Here is a 15,293-nt window from a genome sequence, read left to right as displayed (position 1 = left end):
GATTTCAGGGATGATTGGTATTGCCATATACCTCCCTCCTCTGTTGGTATAAGTATACTTATGCCTACCCACTTAAGATCCACTCAACATACTGAGCCATCTGTCCTCCATTTTGTTCTTTCCTTGCAGTTTAGCAGTTCATAACATGGTACTGGTTGGCTAGATAAGATGCCTTCGATGCAGCTAAAGAGGAGGTCTTTAAAATATAAAGGAATCTGAGCACAGTGTATTAGAAAATTGCATACCTTTATTTGTTGAAACCTGGAAAACCCATCTAGTGAACATAATGTACAGTGGAAAAGTGGAGCAATTTATAGTATCAACCATTCAAGTTGTTGCTTTCAGAAGACCCTCTGAAACATTGTTTCCCTTTACATTAGTTTGATATTTTCCTCAGTGTAGTCTAAATCTGCATCAGTTCTTCATTCAGAGGCTGCTTTAGATGATTCCATCTCTTATCCAAGTGAGACATTCATAATATAGTCCATAAGGGCGCAGGTTGCAGATTTCATTATCCTATATGTCTTCACTCCCTGGTCTGGTTGTAGGCATTCTTATATGTGCTATAAGGAGATCCCAGTGCAGATCCATTAGCTCTGTAGAAAAAAAATCTTCATTTAAACATTTATCCTATGTTTTGTATTGTTTTATAATGTTAATGACCATCTGAAAAAATATCCTACAATAAATGAAAAATCTTTTCTTTTGCTTCATTTGTAAAACTCCTGTGCGTCTATAGATTTTGTTGTACTTAAGTGTACAATTGCCTGTATCAAGGGTATTCCCTATTAGCAATCAATCATACCATTAACATTACAATCAGTAATAACACTTCTAATTTGTCTCCCAGCTTTCTTCTCAGCATCACTATGATTATGGCATAAGGGCAGTTAAATCAGTATTAACAGCCGCTGGAAACCTAAAAGGTTAAATTACCGAATGAGAAAGAGGATGTGCTAATGCTTCGATCAATATGTGATGTTAATCTGCCCAAGGTATTGTCCACTTCCAAATACAGCGTATGCATGATATAATGTGCTACTTGGGAATAGGAAAATGCATGATAGCAAACATGAGCTTTCTTGCTGGGTCTGATCTTTTCCAGTGTCATTTCAGATCGATTGACAATTACATGGGAGGCGAGAAGATAAACTACACGCTATAGCTTAATTGCAATGTTTATGACCCTACGCTTCTTTTAAAATGTCACCATGGAATGAAGTAAGGTTTTCATCTGCATATATTTCACCAGCCAGAGATTATACTTCCTTGTTGGAATATACATCACTATTTGTTCAATGTGCTCCTCATATGCTGATAACCAATAACCACAGATAATAAAAAAAAAATAACAATGTCTATGCAAATTAAGCTGCAACATACAATGTTTAATATATGGAAAATATATGGGTTATTTATATATTGTTAAATAAAAAAAAAATCAGTATTGAGTTTGATTGAAAGTGGGCAAACAAATGGTTTTTCTAGCCAAACAACACCCTTTTCTTAATATCTGTGTGCAGTTTGTTTTGTGATATTATACTGTAGCAAACATTGTTATTTTCCTGAGGATTCTGTATTGCCATTTATTGTCCTCTGCTCCTTCTGGTTTTGGACATGTCTATAGTTTCAGCAACCACGGGGTACATTTCTATCTTTTTTGATAAAATGTACGGAGTCTTATAGGCTCTGTAATACACCTTTGGAACAAAAGCTACCTTATCATTTGCTCCTATTTCTGCCCCTGCCTCTGCATATGCATGCTCTAGTTCAGTGGTTCTAAACTTTTTCACACCAAGTACCTCCTAGGGACAAAAAGTTTGAGTTGAGTACCCCCAAGGAAGCGACAGTGATAAATGCTAGCAAAATAAGGCGATTTTCACACCATGGTCATAAGCTTTGTTATAAGCCTTTTACAACATTTCATTCCATGAACAGCAAAGCATACGGCACTAATCTTCCAAAATGACAGACACCACAAAAGGACCTATGATTGATGACTGTTGTATGATGAATTACAGTCTCCTCTACCAAACATACAGGAAAACATAGCACTAAATAGCTTTTAAATCCGGTGATGTCTCCTCGGATGCAGATGTTCACTTTACTCATCTTCTACATTGAGATTAGACTGCCATTATTGTTTAATTCAGCCATGTCTTGTTTCTGCAGAGTTTTGCACAGATACATCTTATATTCCTACTTTTCTATCTTTCTCCCCACCTTCTGAACACCCCATGCTACCACCCCCAAGACTGTGCTCACTATGCTTCCCAATACTATACTGCTAAAACAGATAGTCCCCCTGAAAGTACTAGTATCACACAGATAGTGCTGCCTTCAATAATTATTGTCACACAGTGTCCCCCAAAAATAATTGTGCTAAACTGATACTGTGCCAGGGTGCCCCTAAAGTAATAGTGCTCCCTAAAAGTTCCACCAATAGTAATAATTATCTCCCAGAGTGCCCTTAGTAGTAATGGTGCCGTTAATAGTAAATGTTCCACATTGTGACCTAGAAGTAAAAATTAGAGATGAGCAAATTTCTCAAACTTTTGATTCGGCTGTTTCGCAGAATTCTACGAAACAATTTGCTTTGATCCAAATTTATTTGCTGTGAATCTCGTTAAAAATTGCTATTTCTGGGCTGCAGAGAGTCTTTATATGGATGTAGAACACTATGCCCTGCAGTAACACGCATAGGGAGTGTGCTGGGTTAGTGAAATAATACTGTCAATGAGGATGATATGCAGATGACAGGCGTCGCTATTAGAATCACTGCAAACTTCACTTATTTGGGCAGTCACGGGGCCAAAACTGACCAAATAACTCAAGTATTAACTCAGTCTTACAGGTCCATGTTAGCATCAAGAAGACTAGAGAGTAACAAAATGACAGAGTCTGGCGACAGCATGAGGAGGCTACAGAGCGGCTCAATGACAAATTAACTGCAGAAGTGACCTGAGTAAATATATTTCTTGTTGAACTGAAATAGGCCACTATACTCTTTCACCAGAAATGACTGCAACAGTGCAGTGTGTATATATTTTTCTTGTATTAATTAAATAAGGCCTTGTACTCTGTCACCAGAAATTATGCAACAGTACAGTGGGCATATACACTGACTGTCATGGATTTAACTAAGCAAATAGGTATGAGCCTCCTATTGGATATTTACTGCATGGGTGATTATCTTTCAGCTGGCAACAAGTTATTTAACCCCAACTGGTGCAATGAGTTGCTTCTCATTTCTTAAACAACCATATTGAAAGACACATTTCGTGGTCGTGGAAAAGATGCTAGTCTGTTTGAGAAGTGTCAAATATTTGACATGCATCAAGCATTTTTTATATTTATTATTTTCTTTGATATGTAATTGATTTGTAATAATAAATATATGTTAATTTACTATTTTATGTGTGTTCTGTTTTTGGTGATTGTTTATATTGTGTAGCACATAGGTAGGTTGTCTATGCATTAAGCAGAGAAAACATCTAAGGAGATTGCAGAAACTACAAAAATTGGGTTCAGAACTGTCCAACACATTATTAAAAGCTGGAAGGATAGTGGGGACCCACCGTATTCGAGGAAGAAATGTGGTGGGAAAAAAATCCTGAATGATCGTGATCGGCGATCAGTTAAACGTTTGGTGAAATCAAATCGAGGAAAAACAACAGTAGAACTATGTTTATTAGTGAAAGTAAGAGCATTTCCCCATGCACAATTTGAAGGGAACTCAAGGGATTGGGACTGAACAGCTGTGTAGCCGTCAGAAAACCACTAATCATTGAGGTCATCCCGCCTTCCCAGAATTCCTTTACCCATGTCCTCACATATGTAGCCACCATATTATACGCCATTTTAGCCGCCCGCCATTGTTGTAAATAATGAGATTCGTTACCACCAAGCGTGAGGAAATTCGCATTCGTTCCGAATCAAATTTCTTCTTAAATACTGAACGAATTCAACTTCGTCAGCTTCGATTCACTCATAAGTAGTAATAATGACCCGATAGTGTCCATACTAGTATTTTCTTTCCTCATAGTCCTCCAGTAGTAAAAGCCCACTATAATACCCCCAGTAACAATAATGTCAGTCTATAATGCCCTGAGTAGTACTAACACCCCATATAGTGCCTCAGTAGAAATAAAGCCCACCAAAGTCCAGCAAGTAGTGTTAAAGCCCACCACATTGCCTTTCGGTAGTTATAAAACCCACCATAATGTCCCAGTAATATTAAACTGCCCCAGTAGTAAAAATGTCCTCTTATAGTGCCACCACTAGTGCTAATGCCCCCCACTAATATTGACGCCCATGATATTATTCCCCAGATGTAATAATGTAATAATTCCCTTAGTGTGCCCCAGTAGTACTAATGTCCCCTTAAAATGCCACAAGTAGAACAAATCCCCCTATTATAGTGCCCCAGTAGTACTAATCCCCACTAATAATTATGCCAGTAGAAAAACATGCCCCCTAACAGGCAGCCATGTTATACAACACTTAGAGAAAGACAGCCATGTTATGTATCACCTAGAGACAGACAGCCATGTTGTACACCACCTGGACTCAGGCATGTTACATATCATCTAGAAAAAATCTGTAATGTTATGCATCGAATAGAGCCAGGAAGCCAGGTTACACATTATCTGAAACAAGCAGTCATGCAATACATTACCTGGAAACAAGAATCAATTTTATACCTGACCTAGAGGCAGACAGCCATATTATACATCACCTAGGGGCAGGTAGTGATGTTCTACATTATCTGGAGACAAGCAGCATGGGGTCACATAATACTGTATATGGAGAGGGTGGGGGTAGTAAAATGACTGCCACCATGTTTACTCCTATTTGGTTAATGCATGAATGCATTTACACAGCATTAGTCATGGGCTATATAATCATACTGTGCAGAGACCTAGTGTACTGATACAAAAAAGATATGTAAGGAGAATTTTAAATATTAAATATATATAAAAAAAACTGTAATATTTCATATTCTCTAAGTAAGGATGAGAGAACCAGTTCTGCTATTTTTAGTATGGCAGACAAACCCTAATCTTTCTGGGTTAGTTTCAGACGAGTAAACTAAAACAGCATGTAGCACCATTTTAGTGCACATATTGGTGGGGAAAAAAGCACTAGGGAGGAAGAAGAAGGGTTCTCGCATGACCCTGAGAGGAAATGGCTGGTAGGGCTTTTTCTGATTGGCTCCCAGGCTGACAGACAGCCTGGATGTGTCAATCAGTGCTGCAGCTGGCAGGGAGGCACCCTAGCAGAATGAGCAGAATGCTATTCTGTGCTGGGCTATGAAAGAGAGTGGTTGGGTCTTACAGCATGTGTATGCCTGGAAAATAATATTAGGGAGTCAGGGACAGTGATTAATCAATCAGGAAAAGTCAGAAATCAAGCTTATTGTCAGGGAAAGTGAAGGGAAAGTCTAGTATTGCAAAAAATAATTGTGTGTGTTGTTTACAATAGAGAGACACAGGACAGCTGACACCTAAAAAGGTGTTCAGGTGCACCTAAAAAGCAGCTACCTGCATACAAATCCTCTTTGTTTCACCATTTCCACAGAAAAAACTTATTTATGGGGTTCAAAATATAATTAAGCAGTATATATATTGTAAAGGGTTACACTCTTAGGTAGGGCGGCAAGGACAGATTCTTTTGCAGACCACAGGGTTAAAGTCCAAATGTTGCTTTATTTATCACACTCCGGCAATACAGGCACCCCAGTTATAATTCACTGGGTAAGCTGAAGGTCCAGTACCACAAAACATAAACCAAAATAAACACCTCCCCATCTGGGCTCTGGCTAATAGAGTGAAGTTCCTAACTCACCTATTGAACACAGTTCACACAGAGAACTTGGCTTCTCTAGCCAGCAGGGCAGCCAGCTTCCCAGACTTTCTCCAGGCCTCACTCTCCTAGACTTACAGCCTGGACTATGCTTTATTTCCCCTTGATGATCCCAGCTGGCTTCAGCTTGGATCCCACAGGCTAGGGGAAAACCTGTCCCGGAATGGGGTGGACTGGAGAGGTCCCTCTACCAATCCTACCTTCTCCCAGTCCAATAAAATCCAGCCCATAAACTTAACAAAACTGTCTCAGCAACCTACACATTGCTGAGACCATTTTAATCTTCTGGATTTTATTTACCTCTCCCAGTTGAGGAAGCTGGGTGGGATATACACCCCTTCCAGGACTCTACTATACACTTTTCTGTTCACCTTACCACATATCCCCCCATCCTCTTCTCCAGACTGGAGGTCTGAATATTTTTAGCCAACAAGCAGTGTATCCTGGACAAAGCATCTGCGTTCCCATGTAAATTCCCCGGCCTATGTTCAACCTTGAAATTTAAATTTTGCAGGGAGAGAAACCACCTGGTCACTCTTGCGTTTTTCTCCCTGTTTTGTTTCATCCAAGTTAAAGGAGCGTGATCTATTACCAACTGAAATTTCCTACCCAGTAGGTAATATTTAAGCGACTCCAGAGCCCATTTAATGGCCAGACACTCTCGTTCCACTATGGCATAATTTTTCTCTGCTGGGGTCAACTTCCTACTTAGGTACATCACTGGGTGCTCCTCCCCATTTATCACTTGTGACAGGACCGCTCCCAAGCCTGTCTCAGATGCATCAGTCTGGACCAGAAACTATTTTCTGAAATCTGGGGAAATGAGCACCGGCTGTTGACAGAGAGCGGACTTTAGGCTTTGAAAGGCCTTTTCTGCCTCTGGGGTTAACTTTACCATTACTGACTTAGGGCCTTTCGTTAAGTCAGTCAATGGTGCTGCCATCCAGGCAAAATTCGGTACAAACTGGCGGTAGTACCCTGTATGCCAAGGAAGGCCCTGACTTGTTTTGTCGTTAAGGGCCTAGGCCGGTCTATCACCTCTACTTTATTGATTTGGGGTTTAACTAGCCCTTGTCATGGTCTTACCTCCTTGCTGTCCTCCTTCGTTTGACATGTGCTGGCGGCCATCTTGGTTTCTGGGTTTCTTGTAGCCTCCCACCCTGCGGCTCCTCCTTCCCACTGGGAGGAGCTGGATGCCTAGCTCATATATATAGGAGGTCTGTGGCTTCAGTTCCTTGCTTGGTCCTCCTGTGCTCACATGCTTCTAAGACTGCTGCTGCTTCTGGTTCCTGATCCTGGCTTTGTCTGACTACCCTGCTGATTCCTGATCCTGGCTTCGTCTGACTACCCTGCTGATTCCTGATCCTGGCTTCGTCTGACTACCCTTCTGGTTCCTGATCCCTGGTTTCGCAAGACCCTGCTTCGGTTTAGCCATCCGTTTGGACTTTTGCTTACGGCTTGATTTTCAATAAAGCCTTCTTATTTCCACTCATCTCTTGTTGTACGTCTGGTTCATGGTTCCATGACATTAGGACCAAGCCATGAATTCTGACGGTACAGGGCCATCCTCGCTACCTACGCTGGTTGCCAGACTTGATCAGCAGGGTCACCTGTTGGGTCGGTTCGCTGTGGCGTTGCAAACCCTGCTTGAACGCACGGCTCATTTAGCTTCCGTTGCCGATGGGTCGGTTGTCGCTCCTGGGCCCGCTCCTACTGCCGCTCCGGTTGTTGCGCCAGAGTCTACCCTGACACCTGTTGCTGCGCCTGCGGTGTTTCGGGGTATGACCAGTTCTGCCCCCCTTCCACAGCGCTTTGGGGGAGAGCCAACTCAGTGCCGAGGTTTTCTTAACCAGGTGGGCATTTACTTCGAGTTGCTGCCACATGCCTTTCCTACTGAGAGATCAAAGGTGGGCTTCTTGATCTCGCTGCTCTCGGACAAGGCCTTGGCCTGGGCCAGCCCTTTATGGGAGAACAACAATCCGGTGGTTGCCGAGTTTTCTGGTTTTGTTGCTTCTCTTCGGAAGGTATTCGATGTGCCGGCTCGTGCTGCCTCTGCTGCGAAGCTCCTTATGTCCATCAGACAGGGTTCACGATCCGTAGCTGAATACGCCATTGAGTTTCGTACCCTGGCAGCAGAGGTGGGCTGGAATAATGAGGCTCTGGTCGCTGCTTTCTCTCATGGTCTCTCGGATGCCTTGAAGGATGAGGTTGCAGCTAAGGACCTACCAGTGGAGCTCGAGTCTCTTATTTCTTTCCTGATTTTGATTGACACCAGACTCAGGGAGAGACCTTCCTTTAAGGAGAGCCTGCGGAGGCCTTCTAACAGATTGGCGCCTACGTTTGCTGTCCCACCCGTGCCTCCCTCTCCTCCCACGCCTCCTGGGGATGACTTGTCTGGGGGTAAACCCATGCAGCTGGGGTTTGCTCGCCTGTCCGAGGGGGAGAGGGTACTCCGGAGAGGCGAGGGCCGATGCATGTACTGTGGTCTCGGTGGGCATTTTCGGTTGGCATGCCCGAACCGTCCGGGAAACGCTCGCACCTGAGATCCTGTCGGGGGCAGATCTTGGGTGGAGTCTCCTCGTCCCCGGTTTCCCGTGTTGACAAACCACTGATTACTGTTGTCCTCTCCTGGGTCGGGGGCTCGGTGACGACCCAGGCGTTGGTGGACTCTGGTGCTGGTGGTTTGTTCATTGATAGTGTGTTCACTGCCGCCAATTCCATTCCTCTGCAGCCTCGAGGTTCCCCACTGGCTCTTGAGGCGATAGACGGCAGACCCCTTCTGCCGCCACACGTGACTCATGAGACCCTTCAAGTGGGGATGGCCATTGGTGCCGTTCACAGAGAGTCGGTCTGTCTCCAGGTTATTTCGTCTCCACACTACTCGGTGGTCTTGGGGTACCCCTGGCTCCAGAAGCATAATCCGACTTTCGATTGGAAATCGGCCGAGATCCTCTCGTGGTCACCGCAGTGTGGGGCTAGTTGCATCCATGGGCCTGTCAAGTTGCTGTGTACTTCCTCGGACTCTCTGTTGTCTCCTGAATACGAGGAGTACCGGGATGTATTCGATAAGGTGCGTGCGGTTGCCCTACCTCCGCACCGCCCATACGATTGTGCCATAGAGTTACAATCTGGTGCCGTTCCGCCTCGTGGCAAAGTCTATCTACTGTCGGTAGCGGAGAATGAGGCCATGGAGGAGTACGTGAGGGAGGCGCTTTCACGTGGACACATTCGCAAATCCTCGTCCCCGGCAGGGGCTGGATTTTTCTTTGTGAAAAAGAAGGGCGGTGAGTTGAGGCCTTGCATCGATTACAGGGGTCTCAATCGCATCACGATCAAGAACGCTTACCCGATACCCTTGATTTCCGAGCTGTTCGATCGCCTCAAAGGGGCCACAGTCTTTACTAAACTCAACCTGAGGGCGGCATATAACCTGGTAAGGATCAAGGCGGGCGATGAGTGGAAGACCGCGTTTAACACCAGGACCGGTTATTATGAATCCTTGGTTATGCCCTTTGGGTTGTGCAATGCGCCCGCAGTCTTCCAGGAATTCATCAACGATGTTTTCCGTGACCTGTTGCAGCAGTGTGTGGTGGTCTATTTGGATGACATCTTGGTATATTCTGAATCCATGGAGGCCCACATTCTGGATGTCAGACGAGTGTTGCAACGGTTACGAGAGAACAAGCTGTTCGGTAAGCTTGAGAAATGCGAATTTCACCGATCCCAGGTAACCTTCTTAGGTTACATCATTTCCGCTGAGGGGTTCTCCATGGATCCTGAGAAGGTTTCGGCTGTTTTACAGTGGCCCCAGCCCAGTGGTCTTCGTGCCCTGCAGCGCTTTTTGGGCTTCGCCAATTATTATCGGAAGTTCATCAGGGACTTTTCCATGCTAGCCAAGCCTCTCACGGATCTGACCAAGAAGGGCAGTAATCCCCAGGTCTGGCCGCCCGAGGCCATCCGAGCTTTTGAGGCTCTAAAGTCCGCCTTTGTGTCGGCTCCGATTCTGTCGCATCCCAACCCTGGGTTGCCGTTTGTCCTCGAGGTGGACGCGTCTGAGACGGGAGTAGGCGCCCTCCTGTCTCAGCGTAGAACACCAGAGGGTCCTCTGCTTCCTTGTGGGTTTTACTCCCGGAAACTGTCTTCCGCGGAGTGCAACTACCAGATTGGTGACAGGGAGTTATTGGCCATCGTGCAGGCCCTTAAAGAATGGAGGCACTTGCTCGAGGGCTCGGTGGTTCCGGTTCTCATCCTGACGGACCACAAGAATCTGACCTACCTCTCTGAGGCCAAGAGATTGACACCACATCAGGCCAGATGGGCTCTGTTCTTGTCACGTTTTAATTACGTGGTCTCCTACCTACCCGGTTCCAAGAACATCAGAGCGGATGCCTTATCACGGCAGTACTCTGAGCTGTCCGGGGAGGAGTCGATTCCGACTTCGGTCATACCTCCGAATCAGATCCTGGCCGCCATTCGCACCAGCCTGACCTCTCCCCTGGGTGAGCAGATTTTGGCGGCTCAATCTGGTGCTCCCTCTGGGAGACCCAACGGCAGGTGTTTTGTGCCTGAGGAGTTGCGCACTCGGTTGTTGCAAACCTACCATAACTCCAAGGCCGCGGGGCATCCTGGAAAGAATCAGCTGTCCTGGGCTGTTTCATGTCTGTTCTGGTGGCCTTCTCTACGTTCCGACATCGCCGCATATGTAGCGGCATGCTCCGTTTGTGCCCAGAGTAAGTCCCCTCGGCACCTTCCGTTGGGCCTTTTGCAACCCATAGCCACCGGGGAGCGTCCATGGTCACACCTGGGGATGGATTTCATTGTGGACCTCCCTGCATCCCGAGGCCATACGGTCATTCTCATGATAGTGGATCGGTTTTCCAAAATGTGCCACTGTGTTCCTCTTAAGAAGTTACCCTCTGCACAAGAGTTGGCCTCGATTTTTGCCAGGGAGGTCTTCCGGTTGCACGGTTTGCCCAAGGAGATTGTGTCGGATCGGGGGAGTCAGTTTGTGTCCAGGTTCTGGCGCGCCTTTTGCTCCCAGTTGGGGATTCATCTCTCTTTCTCCTCGGCCTACCACCCTCAGTCCAATGGGGCCGCAGAACGATCCAATCAGGCCTTGGAGCAATTCCTTCGTTGCTATGTCTCCGATCACCAAGACAATTGGGTTGACCTCCTTCCTTGGGCTGAGTTTGACAGGAACACGGCGATGAACTCTTCCTCTGGGACGTCTCCCTTCATGGCCAATTATGGGTTCCAACCTGCCGTGTTACCGGAGGTATTCTCTCCCCAGGATATTCCGGCTGTGGAGGATCACCTTTCCGTCCTACGTGCTTCTTGGGTACAGATCCAGAGATCCCTTGAGGTCTCTGCGCAGCGCCAGAGACTCCAGGCTGATCGCAGACGAGCGCCCGCTCCTTCCTACCAGGTCGGAGACCGCGTATGGTTGTCCACCCGCAACCTCAACCTTCGAGTGCCCACTCCCAAGCTGGCGCCTCGCTTTGTTGGTCCCTTCCGAGTGCTTCGCAGGGTAAACCCGGTAGCCTATGCCCTTGCGCTTCCTCCTGGCATGCGGATCTCCAACGTGTTTCATGTCTCCCTGTTGAAGCCACTGGTGTGTAATCGTTTCACTTCCTCGATTCCTCGGCCTCGTCCGGTCCAAGTGGGCAATCGTGAGGAGTATGAGGTGAGCAATATCCTGGACTCACGCCTGGTCCGCGGCCGGGTGCAGTTTTTGGTCCATTGGCGTGGTTATGGTCCAGAGGAGCGTTCCTGGGTTCCCTCCGCAGATGTCCATGCTCCTGCCTTGCTCCGAGCCTTCCACGCACGCTTCCCTCAGAAACCGTTCCTTACTCCGCGGAGGAGGGGCCCTTGAGGGGGAGGTACTGTCATGGTCTTACCTCCTTGCTGTCCTCCTTCGTTTGACATGTGCTGGCGGCCATCTTGGTTTCTGGGTTTCTTGTAGCCTCCCACCCTGCGGCTCCTCCTTCCCACTGGGAGGAGCTGGATGCCTAGCTCATATATATAGGAGGTCTGTGGCTTCAGTTCCTTGCTTGGTCCTCCTGTGCTCACATGCTTCTAAGACTGCTGCTGCTTCTGGTTCCTGATCCTGGCTTGGTCTGACTACCCTGCTGATTCCTGATCCTGGCTTCGTCTGACTACCCTGCTGATTCCTGATCCTGGCTTCGTCTGACTACCCTTCTGGTTCCTGATCCCTGGTTTCGCAAGACCCTGCTTCGGTTTAGCCATCCGTTTGGACTTTTGCTTACGGCTTGATTTTCAATAAAGCCTTCTTATTTCCACTCATCTCTTGTTGTACGTCTGGTTCATGGTTCCATGACAGCCCTTTACCAATAATGTAGCCCAGATATTTAGCTTCCTCCAGACCCACTGCACACTTCTATGGGTTTATGGTTAGGAGCATCACTAATGGAGTCTATAATGGCCTGTACCTTCCAGAGGTGACTGCTCCAATCAGATGAAAAAATGACCACATCATCAAGGTAAGAGGCCGCATATTCACGATGTGGCTTCAAGATCAGGTCCATCAACCTCTGAAATGTAGCAGGGGCTCCATGTAACCTGAACGGCATCACTGTGTACTGGAACAGCCCCTCTGGAGTAGAGAATGCCGTCTTTTCTTTTGCATCATCTGATAATGGTATCTGCCAATACCCTTTTGTAAGGTCAAGGGTCGTGATGTACCTTGCTTTCCCAAGCCTCTCAATCAGTTCATCTACTCTGGGCATGGGGTACACATCGAATTTCGACACCTCATTTAGCTTCCGGAAATCATTACAAAATCTCCAAGTCCCATTAGGCTTCGGGATTAGGACAATAGGGCTTGACTACTCACTGGTAGATTCCTCAATGACCCCTGACTCAAGCATGCGCCTGACCTCAGAGGATACCGCTTTTCTGCATACTTCTAGTATCCTGTAAGGCTTTAGATTCACCTTACTGTAGAGCTCAGTTCTCACAGAATTTTTTATCTGGTGGGTACGGCCTGGTAGGTCAGAAAGTCTCTGTCTATTTTTCTGCAGAAACTCCTTTACTTCTGACAGTGCCTCACTAATTTTTACTGGAGGAATTGGTGGTGAAACCTCTTTACTCATGGTCTGTGCGGCCACCAATGACTCACGATCTTTCCATGGCTTGATCAGATTTACATGGCAAATCTGGTAGGGTCTTCTCCTTCCTGGTTGGTGCACCTTATAGTTCACCCCGCCCACTTTTTCCACAACCTTGTAGGGACCCTGCCACTTTGCCAGAAACTTACTTTCTACAGTGGGAACTAGAATCAGGACCCTGTCTCCGGGATTAAAGTCCCTTACCTTGGCAGACCTGTTATAAATTCTGCTTTGAGACTCCTGAGCTCTTTGCAGATGTTCTTTAACAATGGGCATCACTGTCGCAATCCTGTATTGCATATCAGCCACATGTTCAATGACGCTCTTATAGGGAGTAGCCTCGGCCTCCCGGATTTCTTTAGCTACATCGAGTAAACCCCTTGGGTGACGGCCATATAGTAACTCAAATGGTGAGAACCCTGTAGAAGCCTGAGGCACCTCCCTAACAGAGAACATAAAGTAGGGTAGGAGGCAGTCCCAATCCCGACCATCCTTTTCAATCACTTTTTTTAACATCTGTTTCAGCGTCTTGTTAAACCTCTCGACCAACCCATCTGTCTGTGGGTGATACACCTAGGTACGTATATGGGTGATTTTGAACAAATTGCACAACTCTTTCATGACCTTCGACATAAAGGGGGTACCCTGGTCCGTGAGAATTTCTTTAGTTATCCCTGTGCAGGAGAACATGAAAAATAATTCCCGGGCAATATTTTTGGACACCATGTTTCACAAGGGTACCACTTCCGGGTATCATGTTGGCATAGTCCAACACAACCAAGATATACTGGTGTCCCCTAGCTGACTTAACAATGGAACCCACCAAGTCCATGGCAATTCTTTCAAAAGGTACCTCAATGATGGGAAGAGGCACCAAGGGACTCCGGAAATGTGAGGTCGGGGCACTTATCTGGCAGGTGGGGCAGGACTCACAGTATATTTCCACTTCCTTGTATACTCCAGGCCACAAAAATCATTGTAGTACCCTCTCCTGTGTTTTGCTAACATCCAAAAGACCCCCAAGTACATGGTTATGTGCGAGATTTAGTGCCATACGTCTATAAAGTTTTGGCACCAGAAGCTGCTCCACAATTTCATTGTTGCATTTATTAACTCGATTTAGCAGGTTTCCATTCATGGCAAAATGCAGAAATTTCTGGTCAGCTTCTGGTACCTGTGGTACACCATCTATCACTGTAACATTTCCCTGTGCACTCATCAGAGTGGGATCTCTCAATTGCTCTGTACCAAAGTTACCCTGAGACACCCCTATATCCAACACATTTTCCCCAGTTGGGGAAGCTTCATCTTCGCCAGCTAACACCTGCAATGGAAAATTGTCATTATCAGGTACGTCACATGACCCCACATTTTCAGACGTTTCAGTTAACAAGACATCTTCATTTTGCACCTTATCGGCACCATTGTCTTCAATGGTCTCTTCCATTAAACATTGGATTCAATGGGCCACTCATAGCAATGATTATTTAAAGGAGAAGGCACAGATTCTGCAGGAGTGTTTCTCCTCCCCCACAACTTCCAAAACAAGGGGAAGTCCCGGCCCAATATCATATCATGCATAAGTCTTTTGACGACCCCAACTTCATAGGATACAGTCTCAGCTGGAGTCTCCACCTTAATGCAAGCCACCGGGTAGGGTTTTGCATCCCCATGGATGCACAACACATTAACTCTTTTGTCCGGCACATAATTCCCTGCCACAAAGCTGGCATGTACTAAGGTGACCAGACTACCGGAGTCCAACAGAGCCCTGACGGAGCAGTCATTTATCACCAGGGTACACATCTGCGGCTCAGTTTCTAGTGCTGGGGAGGCCGCACACACTGGCACCGCATACAGTGACTGTCTCCGGCCCCCGGCACACTCCATGGGCTCTGAGGTCAGAGGGCAATAGGCAGCAACGTGTCCCCACTCACGGCACCTCCAGCACTTGGGCGCCCCGGGTCTCCTAGGTGAGAAGACCATTTACATATTTTCAGTTTCCACACGGTCGCAATTTAATTTTTTTTTGGGTGTTGTGGGACACGCATCTCTGCCCAGATCTGCACAGATTCAACCTGACAGTTTGGAGGTTGATCAGTCCCTTCCCAGAGTGGATGGGCTCTTTGAGTCGGTCCTGAGAACTTTGTCGCATTCCAGAGCAGAGTCTACTAAGAAGGCCTACTCCCGGATCATGAGGATCTTCACCTCATGGTGTAGTTCCAACCAGGTGGCGTCTACAGATCCGCCCCTCTCTGCGATCTTACAATTCCTCCAGGATGGGTTGGATAGAGGTCTCTC

At 46.5% G+C, this 15,293-nt stretch overlaps 1 pseudogene; it reads left to right on the top strand.

The window, feature by feature from the left end:
* LOC122925882 overlaps positions 1–15,293 on the top strand; it is a 2,558,103-nt pseudogene that overhangs the window by 1,175,282 nt on the left and 1,367,528 nt on the right.

This window comes from Bufo gargarizans, chromosome 2 (genome assembly GCF_014858855.1).
Source record: "Bufo gargarizans isolate SCDJY-AF-19 chromosome 2, ASM1485885v1, whole genome shotgun sequence".
Classification (NCBI taxonomy): domain Eukaryota; kingdom Metazoa; phylum Chordata; class Amphibia; order Anura; family Bufonidae; genus Bufo; species Bufo gargarizans.
Note: the sequence above shows the minus strand (reverse complement) of the source record. Positions and strands in the feature narration are given on the sequence as shown.